Here is a 13,723-nt window from a genome sequence, read left to right as displayed (position 1 = left end):
GAAAATACAACAAATTAGAATAAATCCTTTGATAGTCTTGCCTGGAACATCAGTTAGTCCCCTGAGTGCTTTTATCAGCATCCATGAGATGCAGCTGCACTCACCTTGGAAATTTTGTTGATGCTTGCTCAAATAAACAGTTCTGTGTTAAAGTGGTAAAGAACTACACTTAAACATTGTGGAGGAGGAGAACAAGAGAAGTCACCAAGTTTAATTCTAATGTAGAATTTTTCTTCCTTTATTGCTTTTTCTTTCCCCTTTCTCTTCACTACACTCAGGACTTGCAGGAGAGCGTTAACCAAAGTTACCTGATTGGCAATTACCACTCCAGATTAAAAACTTTTTGTAAAGGGTGGCTTAGTTATCCCCTAGCTCCTCACTCCAGGCTACAAGTGTGTGCAGAGGCTCTGTGCTGGCCTTTTCAGAAAGGCCTGCTAACTCATCCTCTGTGTTTGTAGTGAAGGCTTCCTCAGATTTTGTAGCAGAGGCAGTGACAGTCATGGGACCAAGGCTTGCTTCGGGTTTACAGCAACCTCTGTGTGTGACAATACAGCTTCTTCATAAGAAGATTTTTGTGCATAGTAACAACGTGCCCTGCACTCCTGTAGATGTGTCCGACACTATTCCTGGGTTCAACAAAGCAACTGCTGTACAGAGCGGGTCAAAGCCGCAAGCACTTGTGGAGTACACAAGGAGTGTAAAGGCAAGGAGAGAACCATTGCACCTCTCCCAAAACTCCGGACTTTTCCTCCATTTTATTTGGCGGAAAAAACAAAATGGAAGTGTACAATTCTGAATAAAAGGGAGAAAGCACTTTTCTTTCTTACACAAGAAAATTGCACAACTTGGTTTAGTAGCATATTTTGCAACATGCCTGTTTCCTGCCCTTTAATACTCAGAGACCACAGAAATCAGAGTGCTTTCAGCAATCTGAAAAGACCTAATGGTAAAGGAGAGCGCTACATTTCACAGTAAGACAAGGGGGTTAAGAATAACATCTATTTTTCCAATTCCACATTAGCTTTTACCTAGGGTGGAATGGCCATCACGGATACAAAGCACATTTCCCCTGTCCCAGATGCACCGGTTTGTGTATTTGCTCTCTGCAGATTTCGCACACCAAGAGCAGCCATATCCTCGTAACCATGGAAACCGCGCATGGCAAATTCCCTCAAAACACAAAAGCAGAAGGATGGAAAGGAACAAACACTTTAAGAAGGTCATACACAAAGAGCAAGACAGCATCTTATCTTCATAGAAGCGTTCCCAATGGCTTGGGGAATATGCAGGACGGGAGAAAACCAGTTTCTGGATGCTGGAGGGTCAGCTGTCAGGCTGCTTACCTTCCTCACTGGACAATAAAACAGAGGGCTTCGTCTAATGCTTTTCTTTAGCATCGCAGTTGTACTCTGAAGACTTGCATGCATGTGGTGTCAAAGCTTTTCCGAACATTTGGCGGATCAAGGAACTCAATACTGAATTTTCATGGCAGTATGCCTAGGACAGATGCACTTTGAATTAAAAAAAGTAACTTAGATTTTTGTCTTCAAAAGTAAAAAAAATATATACTCCTGTGTAAAATCATAACAACAAAGAAAGAGTCATATGTGAGCAGACCTTGGTCCACCTAGTTCATGTTTCTGCCTCCAGCAGTGCCTGTAAATGAGGAAGAGTAAGTACCACTCGGGAGGCACTTTCACCCTAATACTATCCCCATCTCCAACTCTCCCCAGCCTCAGGGGACTCCCTGAGCCTCTTGTGGTTTGTCTAGATAGCAAATCTCAGAGATGCTCTATTCCAAATGCTTTTCCAGGCTCCTTTCCAAACCATCCTTTGGCAGGTAGTACAACAGGCGTCATTCACTCCACATGAACAACCACCTCCTGTTTGCTTTGAGCATACCTCCTACTAGTGTCACTTGATGGCCCCCTGTTTTTATGCCAGAAGAAATAACAAATCAATCTCTATTCACCCCTCCCATGTCAGTCATGATTTTGTAGATCTCTATCATATCATCCATCCATCCTTGGAAAAGGGCAATGTAAAGTTCAGCCTACCTAACTGTTCCTTGAACCATCTCATACCTTTGCTCACACGCATTGCCTTTCTTCAGACTTTCTCCTGCTGTAATACAATTTGAGATGAGAGGACCAGAACTGCATTGAGGGGGTAAACCTTGGAGTCGTGCAGTGCCTTTTTTATTTCTATTCTATTCCCAGAAACTAATAATATTTCATCTTTTTTTTCATTGTTACGAAGCGCTAAGCTGTTGGTTTCATGGAACTATTATAAACCCATGGTCTCACTCTTAAGTGACAATAATGAAGTCATAGTTCAGAATATTATATGTGAGGCCAGAATTACTTTTACCCAGGAGTTACATTTACCTGTGCTGCATTTCATCTGCTATCTTACCATCCATCTCTCAAATTCAGCAGATCATTCTTCAGTCTACCCCTGAGCTCCTCCAGAACACTTGGGTGATTAGCACTACCCCGGCAATCAGGTAATTTTCATTTTGTTTATTTGTACCTCAACCTGTTCCATAATTACTTCAAATTTTAGGCTGATCATTTGCTGAATCACTGCTAAAAAGAATGGCATGGGGAATCTCCCCAGCTTCTTCTACAGCAAGCAGACACAAATAATTATCTTCTCTGCAGTAGTCTTGTCCATATGGCTATCAGATGGCCGCACCAACTTTCTGGTGGACTTTTTGTTCTTGGTGTTAGGCTCTGCAGCCTCTCCTCCTGCTCCCAGGGCCTTGATAGCCATTGCTCAAGGCCAGCTCTGATACAGTGCAGCTGTGTGACCTTGTACCTCACTGCTGGGAACAGAGCTGGGAGAAGCCTTGCTGGGGGCCTCTGCTCCTTCCAAGGCATTTAAGCTCAAGCTCTTGCCCTTGGTCCCAGCTCAGGCTATGCCATAGGTGGCCCTGTGCCCACCCTTGCCCCTCGCCAACCTGGACCCTGACCCGATGACTTAACTTCCCAGCCTTGGACCTGCTTGTCACTATGGACTCATCTGGCAAGCTGGACTCCTGCCCACCCCAGGTCACTGTCACCCGCCCCGTTCTGCTCTCTCTGCCTGGGCACTGTGGGACTGGGACCCACCGTGAGGGCACTGTCCTACCTGCTTTGCTTCACTCCTGGCTCCCCTTCCTCTGTGGAGCAGCCTCAGCCCCATTGCTGCCTGGCAGACAAGCTGGAAGGAGGACCAATTCCTTTACCTACCTGATCCTCGGATTTGGATTCATATTATATTATCATAATACATTTCAAACTCGTGAAGACTAAACCTGAGGAATGTTTTTGGGGAGATACGTGGAGAGGAGGAGAAACAGGGACCTCCAGTTTATCCTGGTGTTAGCGGAGGAGGCTTGGCAGCTGCGTACTCCACACACATTCCCTGTGCACAATCTTGATCTGGTTGCTTTTTTCTTTTGCTCTAAAAAGGGATTAAACTTTCCTCCTGAGAACAAAAGAACACTCCTTCCTCCCTCACTGTAACAAATGTCAACAGCAACAGCCCTGACTGGAGCTGGGAAACTTGGAAGTTTGCCATTAACTTTGTCAAGAGCAGGGACAAGATGAACTACAGAGAAGAGTTTGGTTCCAGACGTATAATTCCACACTAGCACATGAGGTTGGGCATCAGACAGCATTCCTAAGCCCTGTAAAAATACACTTAGAAACATGCAGAAAGCAGCTTTTCATTCTGAAGCACCAAAAATTTACTAGTGAGTATAATGCATTAAATGGCTTGTGTCAATGTAGCCGGCTTGTAGCCTCAGCTAGCAGGTTTTCCTTTTTAAAATCTGTATTTTGGCCACAATTTTACTATGCCAAGCTACAAAGGAGATGACCCATAGTCTTCCACTCACTATGCTTTAGAAAAATCTCTCCTACAATACTAGTTATCAATATGGCCTTCAAAAAGAAGGCTAATGCAGTTTTGATAACTGTGTGTTGAGGTACACATAGAAACACAAAGTTAGAAATAAAACTCAATTTAAGCTCCATAGTCATGTTTCAGCAAGCTGTAAATGAACTTCTGCAAGGAGGGGCAGAAGCAGGGAGAGCACCTCAGAAAGGCAGGAGGTCAGAATACCAGGTTTTATTGGCACAAAATGCGCCTGTGATACTAAAATACCTTGTCATTTTGCTTGATTCCATTTAAGAAAACTAAGGCAGTTTTACGGTGATCTACATTTTAATTGGTATGGTTTTTCCCTTCTCTCCTTCCTCTCTCTTTTGTTGCACCTTTCTTAGGGGTAAAGTGACAAGAGAGGAGCAGGGACAAAAACAGGGATACAAATATAAGGGGGGGAAAATGAAAAATTAGAATATGTCTTATTATAATGAAACTGTTCAGGGTGAAAATTATTTTAAAAAAAGCCTTGCCATAATGGTATAAGAACACATGGAAAACCAGGCCTGGAGGCTGAAACAGTATTTGTGGGTTTTAAACCAATAGCTATAGTTGGTAAAGTTTTTAGGAACATAGGAAAGCTTATGAAGGAAGTCTGCGCCTAAGAGCTTCACCTTTTCTCCTCCCATTCATATCAGTTGCTTTTAATAAAACATAACTTCTTACAAATTTTTCCTACATATAGTTGGCATACCTACATTCATATCTATTTTTGTTTAGCTCAGCTGCCTAAAATGTTTATCTTAAATCAGGCTCCAGTGTCATCTCTAAGATTAAGCAGCACTGGCATTAACAGGGTAAAATGAAAACAAGCGTCGTAATTTCCTCACTTTTAAGGTTTAACATGAGTCCTGCATTTGAGTGTCCCAACTTGGCTTCTGAACAGGGAATTCCATATAGCATCGACCCAGAGTATGGGAAAGGTTATTGCAATGGATCACAAGACACTCCTCAGCTCTGCAGATTAAATGAAATGAGGACTTGGAATCCTGGTCCAAAAGGCTCCCAGAAAGGGCTTAATATTTACTACATAAACTTAGGCAACAGATCACAGTCAAAGGAAAAGGCCGTAAGGAATCAGTATTGTTCATTGCATGTCACATCCTTTCTCCCAGGCCCTTGCCATTCAAAAGGTTTAAATTGTTGCACTGGATCTAGAGTGAGAGATAAATGGGCCTTACCTTAAATCTGCAAGCTGGTGCATGAAAAGTAGTGCATCTACACTGGGCGACGGAGTAGCAGATCCTGCTACAAGCCTTGTGCTGACACTAATTTAGAGGTGGTTTATTTGGGAATAGCTTGGTTATCTAAATACCATGCAGGAGTGTGCAGAGCAGAGACATCTCAAGTCCTGATCTAAGCAGAAATTCAATTTCACCACTTTTTGGAGTGTGCCAACAGCCAGGTGGGAAGCTGGCTTTTCCCACCTGGGGAAATTATTCCTCTGCTCTAGAAAGCTCACTTATTGTTCAGAGTAACACTTCTTCCAAACGAGTGCGCCATACATCTCCTTTAACCAAGAATTCAACATTCATAAGCGCTATCGGTGTCTATGTTTCTAGGCTGTAACTGTTCTCTCTGCTGCAGTCATAAGCAGTACGCAGCTATTTTTAGCACAGCAGCCTGGAGTCCCATTTGATGTGTGTTATGTTGGAGGCTGCTTCACCAACCAGAACGATAACAGTACCATGCACAGGGAGCACATTTTCCCTCTTCAGGCTAATCAAATGTATTAGGGGAGGTTCCTGAGTGAGAGCATCTAACTGCATATAAAACACAAAATATATCCATCTTCCTTCGCAGCTATTAATGAATCACCATTTAGATGCCTACTAAACTTGCACATTAAATTCTAACCACATCTGGCTTCCCTCATTAACCTGAAGCACTCTACTGGTAAAAAACCTACTCTTCTAGGAGGCACTACAGTGCCTGATACTCCCTGATCAGGCTAAAACCCTGAATCTGGATCTGCAATCTCAGAGCAGCCTAAAGTGGTAATTCCGTCTTTTCTATTTATCATGGCCATGCAACAGCTCTGCAACTCTCTCCTGACTCACTGAGGTATATATTTCTCTGCCCTGTTGCTTGCTTCATAAAAATCCTGCCTGGCACTGTGGCCCTATGGAAAATAATGTCTGTTTTCCATGTAAACACTTCAGACAGCTTAAGCCAAAACCCAGTAAGTTCATTATATATTGCTACAGTACCTGTTACTATATCCCTTGACTGGCATTCTTGCTCCTGTTTCACTAACATCTGCTTGCACCCATTAGCAGCCAGCTTTTTCTCCCCTCAGTCATGTATCTAATCACCCATCCTCCACAGCTGGCTTGCCTCCTTCATCATTTCTCAGGTTGTTAAGCACAAAGGAGACAAATTTAATCATGAATTTTCTTTCAGCCTAGAAACTGCAGCTCCGCACATTTCAGTACAGGTTGGTTAAATATCCCTATTGTCTCCTCAGCTGGACGAGTGGGACTCCCAGCCCCCTTAACCTGTTCACAACCAAACCCCAGGCTGTTATGGTATTTTCCCATCCGCACTACAGTAGTGATTAAGTAGAAAGGAGATCAGAAATGTTCTTTCTGAAAAGCGTATTGGTTGCACATTCAACACCACCAGCAGTGATTGTGCAGACTCCATAGTGATGTCCCACCTATCAAAACCCTGACTTATATGGACCATCTGCTAGAGGACACCTTCACTCTTCCTCCTGCAATGATCACATTTACCACCTGGAGTCACTGAGTATATGGACAATATGGGTTCAATTTTACGATTACCACAACGCCAGCCTGTTTGCCCAAATTGGAGATTTACTCATTCTACAGCAATATGACATCAATGAGCCATTTCAAGTGAGCCCATTGATAAAGTCTCTACCAATACAGGCCGGAATCAGAAGAGGCACACAAGAAAACCTCCCAGTAACCAATCATCAGTCTCAAAGCCTATAAATTCATTATTCCTGGAAGTCACACGTGAACACATTTCATCATTTTATTCTAAAACCCAGAGCATCATTAATTCCTCATAAGCATCAATGTCACATCAGTGTTTTCTACAATTGAACCATCAAGCAGCTATACTCTCCAGACCAAGCTAACTATACTATTAACTCATATGTTGTACAAAGAGCATATTCCCAAGCATATAGTCTTTTTAGACATCCCTGGGAAGTGCTCCCGTGTAACAGGAAAGTTCATGCTCATATCAGGAAATGCTTGTAAAGATGAGGTTTATCACAACAAGTGAAACGGGAACTCACTGTGAGCGGAGCAGGGTGGGGACAGCCGTGGCTCCCATCAGCCATCCAGCGAGCATCAGGGAACGTACACGCCAGGTCAGAGGGCAGCCCAGGAAATCCCCACAACAACTCAGGAGCAAGACTAAGAGCAGCCACTCTTGTAACCCACCTTAGGAAAGGACTAAAGGCCCCAGGCTGAGCTGAAGTAGAGCCCCTGGTGAGAAGGTGTGGGTGGACTGCCAGGTGAGGGTGATCAGGGCAATCAAAGCCTGTTACCTTCATCACACCTGCAGCCATGTGCATTTTTAGTCCTAAAATATGGAAAGGAAGCATGCAGTGTAAGATGCATGGGGGACTAACTGAAACAGGAGTTGAATGGCTAAACCCTTTACATTAGCTGTGCGGTGCTTTAAAGGGGCAATCACAATCAATTTTGTTGCTGCAAAATGTTTGTTTCCAAAAAGTTCAGCCCACTCATTTTATGCAAGGGCTCCTGATCAGACACAGACGTCACCTCCTTTCAACAAAACCAACGAGGGCTCGTACTGTTCCTTGCAGGATAACGGGTGAGGAACAGCGTGATTCAGCTCCCAGACACTGCCAGTACAAGAGCACACAAGCCCACCCTCATTCTGACAAAGATGACTTATTGCAGCTTCAAGACTGAAACTATTGCTGGAGATCTCCTCTGTTTGCACTACAATCCTTCCCTTATTTCTCCATCCCTCTCCTTCCAAGCCATCCCTGCGCCTCCTGCCCCCCTCTCCACATACACACACTGCATGCTTTTATATATGAAGGTCACTTCAAGACAGCTGAATGCAGCATGTGGCATCACTGTGCTCAACCACTGAAGCCAGCTCCCATGAGACAAAAGGAAACTTGGCAAAATTCGGGAAATTTCTGTTTTGAAAAGAGCATATGTTCATTCAGAAGTCATGGATTCTGTTCAACTTAATTTTAATAGCTACAAGGGAAAATAATGGACAATGGTTGTTTTGCTGCTGGTGGTGCTGGTGGGTTTTTTTTTTCATTTTACATAACAAAGTTGGCTTCTGCTACATGTAATTATTTCTATCTCCAGCCTGCCCGGTACAAGGTGATACAGCTAGACAAAAGGTCGTGATTACTTACAGATGGTTTCCAAACTAAACTACAATGCTAAACGAAGCTAACTTATTAATGGAAATTACTAAAGCTGCTTGGAGCCCCCCAGAATGCTGGAGGCATTTTAAGGTTATGACACAGAGCTTTGTAGAGAGGACCAGTGCCTCTGAGGAGTTGAGAGCCTCCTGTGAGGTGCCAGGGGAGCCAAAGGAGGCTCAGCGGCTCCCAGACCTTACAAACACACATGCTGCAACTGTGGCCAGGTATTGACTTTTGCCAGGTTGTGTCAGAAATAGCTGTACTAGAGGGACATGCAAGGTCTTACATGGAGCTCCAACATATGCTGTAAAAAGATTTTAGAGAAGAATCCTCTATTTTTTGAAGTTCACTTGAAAAAACACACAAGGAGCTGATGTTGGGATGCTTTTAATCAAGATTCAGTGTTCACATTTGGGTTTTCTCCTTGCCAGTATATCAGCTGTCATTGCTATGTAAAAGTTTCTGAAAATTGTTTAGCAGAATTTGAGGACTAGAAGATGGGTGTTGAAGGCATCTCTGCAGCCTGGGTGAGGGCTGGGGTCTAATCCAGTCCTTTCTGGCAGTAGCAGGCCCTCGTGCAGCTGAGAGCTGATCTGGAAACAGCCAGTTCTTCAGTCCAGACATGTAGGTAGCCTCATCAGGCAGCAGAAAATGAATTTTACTACTATGCAAAGTTTGAAAAGGCATCTTTAGAGAATAAGGAGCTTTTCTCTAAATCCTTACCTGAGCAGGTTCCCTTAATAGCATCCTTTCAAGAGAAGAACGACAACCTAAACCTCTGTAGCAACTCCCATCCTATGGTGCCAAGCATCTGCCTGCTAGATGTCCTGCTAGGACAAAAACTAAGCACTGCAGAATCCTGCCTCAGTCACCTCTGGTGTCCCATCTCCCCTTCTGTGAAAGTTCAAGCTGATCTCTCTCTCACCAGAGCATGGTGGGGTTATATACATTAATTGTAAGAAACATGGACATGATAACAGGGGTTGGGAAACCCCAAGAAACTCTGAATTCATACAATTCAATTGTTAAATGAATCCAAGCAATTTCCACATCTTCACTGCTGCTGTAGACTTTTAGGTGAATGCAAATTCTCCATTTATTAAATCTAGATATATTGTGTATAATATTACTTTGGTATTTTTCCCTTACTTAAATCCCCCAATGTATGTATTACCAACAATGTTAATTATAACGAGAATGGTTTTAGAGCAAGAAGAAATTACCTGACAACACTGAAAATGGGAATGCTCTGTGTGCTATAAAACTTGGGAACTGCACTTCAGGGTGTGAATATTTCCATAAGAAAGCAATTACATTGATGAAAGCTGACCGGTAAAATAGCCTGAATAATTTGTGTATGTGTGGGGAACGGAGTTCAGAGATAGCTGACTGGTACAGGAATGAATGTTATTATAAGAAGCAATTAGAAAACATTCATACTGTTTTTAAAGAGTTTGATGCTGAGATATAGAGTATTGTTGCTATCAAGAATGGCCTTGGAATCCAAGGCTGAGCTTTTTAAAAGTATTTGCTATAGCAAAAAAATAACAAGAAGAGTAGTGGACAGGGCATAGTAGAGTGTGATACCCTTTCTCTTCCCTAACTCTCTAAAGATTTGCCAACCTTAAAATGCCAGCATATTTCATGACTTGAAAAATAAAAACCAAATTATTTTGTCATCACTATTCTTCCCAAGAGACACATACCTCCTGTTCCTTCACTAGATACCAGCATACCTCAACTCTATTCTGCTCCTGCAGCTAATAGCAGGACTGGTAGACATGATTCCCACACAGCGTGCCAAAGGGAGAAGCCAAAGTTGCAGGGAAAATAAAGACCAGTTTTTTAACAACGTGGCTTACATAGGAATTGGCTTTGCATTGTGGAGAGGGGTTTGGGGATAAAATACCCACTGCTACTCACTTCTGTTAGAATCATAAGATGGTAACTAATGAATAATGCTGAAAATTACATGTTCATTGTTAGATTTCTGAAGAAACACACCACCAAGATGGATGGCAGCACTTTGCATCCCCCGTGATATTTTTTGCAGGGTTCTGCAGACCTGGGCATGGGGGATTTTACCAGCTACAATGGCTTCACAGGGGAGAGGTCTTGTTTAGAAATCTAAGAGATGCAATTTTATTTCAGCTACATTTTTCTTAAATGATGAGCGACTGGGGTTTGTTTGTTTGGGGTTTTTTTTTGAATGCAATAATGCAGCAATAACTGAATTCTGCACCATGTTTCATGTCCCCAGAATATCAGGGTACCAGTTTAATTGTGGCAAAAATAAATGTACTTCCAAAACATGCAGGACAAAAATCCTGAGCATCCAGCACTGAGGGCACTACCAGGCCTGACTGTTCCCGCTCAACCTTCCTTGAGGCCATTAGTCCCTGGCCGTGACCCCATACCCTGTTTCAGCCCCCCAGAGCCCTCAGTACCTGCCCCAGCAACACCACAGCAGGGCTGGTCTCCAGCTCCCCACAGCAGGCCCACGTCCCAGCCTGTCCTTGACTCATGCCCAGGGCAGCGCCCGATGTCCGGGGCTGCCCCTGTACCCCCAGTGCCCTGCTCCTGGCAGGGCGGTGGGACAGGCCCCAGCTGCCAGCCCCTGCCCTGACGGCCCCACCAGCACCTGCCATCATGGCACCCTGACACTCAGCTTGCAAAACTGGAAATGCAGGAAAGAAAAGGAAGAAAACCCAACATGCCCAAATAATTAACAGGAAAACCAGTTACCATAGCGTATGTTAAGCACTTAAGCAAAGGACTGCAAGGAAAATTTGATTCCTGATTTGTAAATTGCTTTCCTGGCAGCAGCCGCAGCGAGCCTTTCCATGCAAACCTCGCCAGGCTAGGCACGAGGTCCTCCCTCAGGCGCCAAGCCCGGCGTTAGTTCAGGCCCTGCATGCCCTTCCCTGCAGCCAGGACGCCCGGGCACCGGCGAAGGCCGCTCACAAGGCAGCTGTGGCTTCCGCCATGGCCCCAGCAGGCCGAGGGAGGGGAAGCCCTGCACGCTCAGCCTGCTTGTTGAGACGTTTCTTTCCAGTGAACGTGACAGTCGCTGTGCAGCAACACCAGGACTGTGCTTCACCGATGGCTTTTTCCCGTGTGTTTATGCCCTCAATACATCAAGAGGATTGTTTATATAAAACCATATAAATGGGCAGAGCGTCCCCATACAGTCGGACGTGCATTAACTGCCCACCACCATGGCTACAAGTCGTGTACAAACCCACCCTCTTACTTCTTTTCAGCATTTCCGGCCGATGGAAACGGCCACTTCCCCACCAGCTACCATGAAACAAGGGAGGGGGGAGCCTGCCTGCGCTCCAGGACCTTCTGCCCCTGCCTGGGGATCGGTCTGTGCCCCTGCCACCTCAGCCAAGGGGCAAGCCAGGGCTCTGGGGCCATCAGGCCGCCGTGATCACCGCAGATACACGCTCTTGCTGACAAATGGGATCCAGAAAGGCGTGCCAGCAGCCCCGTGACAACCAACTGTGGACAAAAATTAAGGTAAATCCCCAAAGCAGAGAGATTTCAGGATGAATCCCTGTTTCTCAAGACCTTTTTTTTTTTAATCCCTCCGCAGCAGAGAAGTAGCTGCAAGAAAATAGGAATGTTTTTTTGCAGTCACCAAGGGGAAAGAAGAGGAAGTAGCTAAGATATGTTTTTAGGTATTTGCTTTGTTGAAAAACAAATTTTCTTCTGTGAAGGGCTCTGTTGTGACACAAATCCTCTGGCTTAAAAATTCCCCAAAGGAAAAAATGCATGCAACCCTCCCACCCCCCCAACAGACTGAGCACTTGGTGGTTCAGCTGAGGCAGGTACCACAGGCCCAGCTCTCCTCTTACTCATGTGTAATGGCGAGGATATTACCAGGAAAGCCAACAAGAGTGTCACAAGCCCTGCATGAAGGGTTGGTGGGACACAGCAGAAGGTACATGCCTGCTCCACAGTGGTCTTGTGCCCTCTGGCTTTGTGGGTGAACCACGTGCTAGTCCAGCCCCACAGAGTAATTCAGAGTATTACAAAACGTGAGCTGGAGAACCACTGGCCCAGAATAGAAGAGAGACAATAACAGGGTGTAGCAAGAATGAACATTTCAGCTGGAGCTTTCCTTTTCTCAGCAGAGTGAGAACTGCTCATACGGGCTTCTTTCTGCTCCCCCAAAAATTCTCCAAGAGTGCCAGGTCCACCCTCTCATCACTAACACATAAGCTTAGGGCTATTTCATCTTTAATGAGTAATAGGGTTACATCTTAGCACACTATTCACAACTCACATGCATTTGTAGTTGTGTATACATTTTTACCTCATACCTGCTAGTCCTTTATCACATTATATTGATTGAGCAATATCTTTACTCTTCAGCGCTGGTTTAACCAACGACATTTTTAACCATGAGCTTTACACAAAGGCCTTATTCTGCCTTAATGGCAAAACATTCTCTTCTGATTGCAGATTTTTCATAACTACCTATGCTTATACTGCTACACTACAGACCTATCCTCTGGATCCAACATCCCCTTCACACCTAAAGTGTTCAGAATTACTATATTAACCCATCTGCTGTTGTAAGTGATGTTCTCTTTATAACACGACATACTACTAAACACAATGGAAACTAAGTACAGTTGGAAAAGTTAAGCATTCTGCTACATCAAAAGACAAAATTTAATGGAATGATATCTGCACAATGAATTTGGATTATCTTCTTGCAGCGTGCTACTAGTCTATAATAAGAGCCTGTTGGGAAGAAAAAAAAAACCAAAAACAAACAGCCCAGAAAATTCTCAAATTCTCTGTGTTCCTTTTCAGTCATGTGTTCAAACTAAGATTATTTTTTTGATCAACAGTAAGGTATCTGTACATATGAATTGACCATATGCATAATTCATACTCTGAATCTCTCCACATGAGAAAGATGCAGCGATTTAACCAAAGAAGGGGTTTTTTTAATTGACTTTATGGACAAAGTGTGATAGATGAACTCGACCCCTTAACCAAACTAGCAGTAGTTTGGTATAGGCTCCAAAGGAGGTAAAGGCCTGAGCTGTAGCCAGGCCAAGAACTCCTCTAGTTTCAATCTGTTCTCTAAAAACTCACGAAGGAGTAGAGAGACACAGTGAGCATCGACGCGTATGAGCTTGGAACACGGATCATGCGATTAACACATGAAGAGCAGGTGGCTTTTCCCAAGACTCATTTATCAAGGAACAAAGAAAGTTGTGGGTACAAGGAGTCTCATGCATACCTTTCCCATTGCATGTAATTTGACTATGAGCCAACCACTTTACTCCATAAATATGACAGCCTAAGTGAGCCTTCTTTGAGCTCTCCCTGCTAGGCAGCATGGCTGCATGGCAGTGATCTCCCCTTGAGCTGGGA

This window comes from Fulmarus glacialis, unplaced genomic scaffold, assembly GCF_000690835.1.
Source record: "Fulmarus glacialis isolate BGI_N327 unplaced genomic scaffold, ASM69083v1 scaffold16390, whole genome shotgun sequence".
Classification (NCBI taxonomy): Eukaryota; Metazoa; Chordata; class Aves; order Procellariiformes; family Procellariidae; genus Fulmarus; species Fulmarus glacialis.
The sequence above is the reverse complement of the archived record's forward strand: the minus strand, read 5'-3'. Positions refer to the sequence as shown.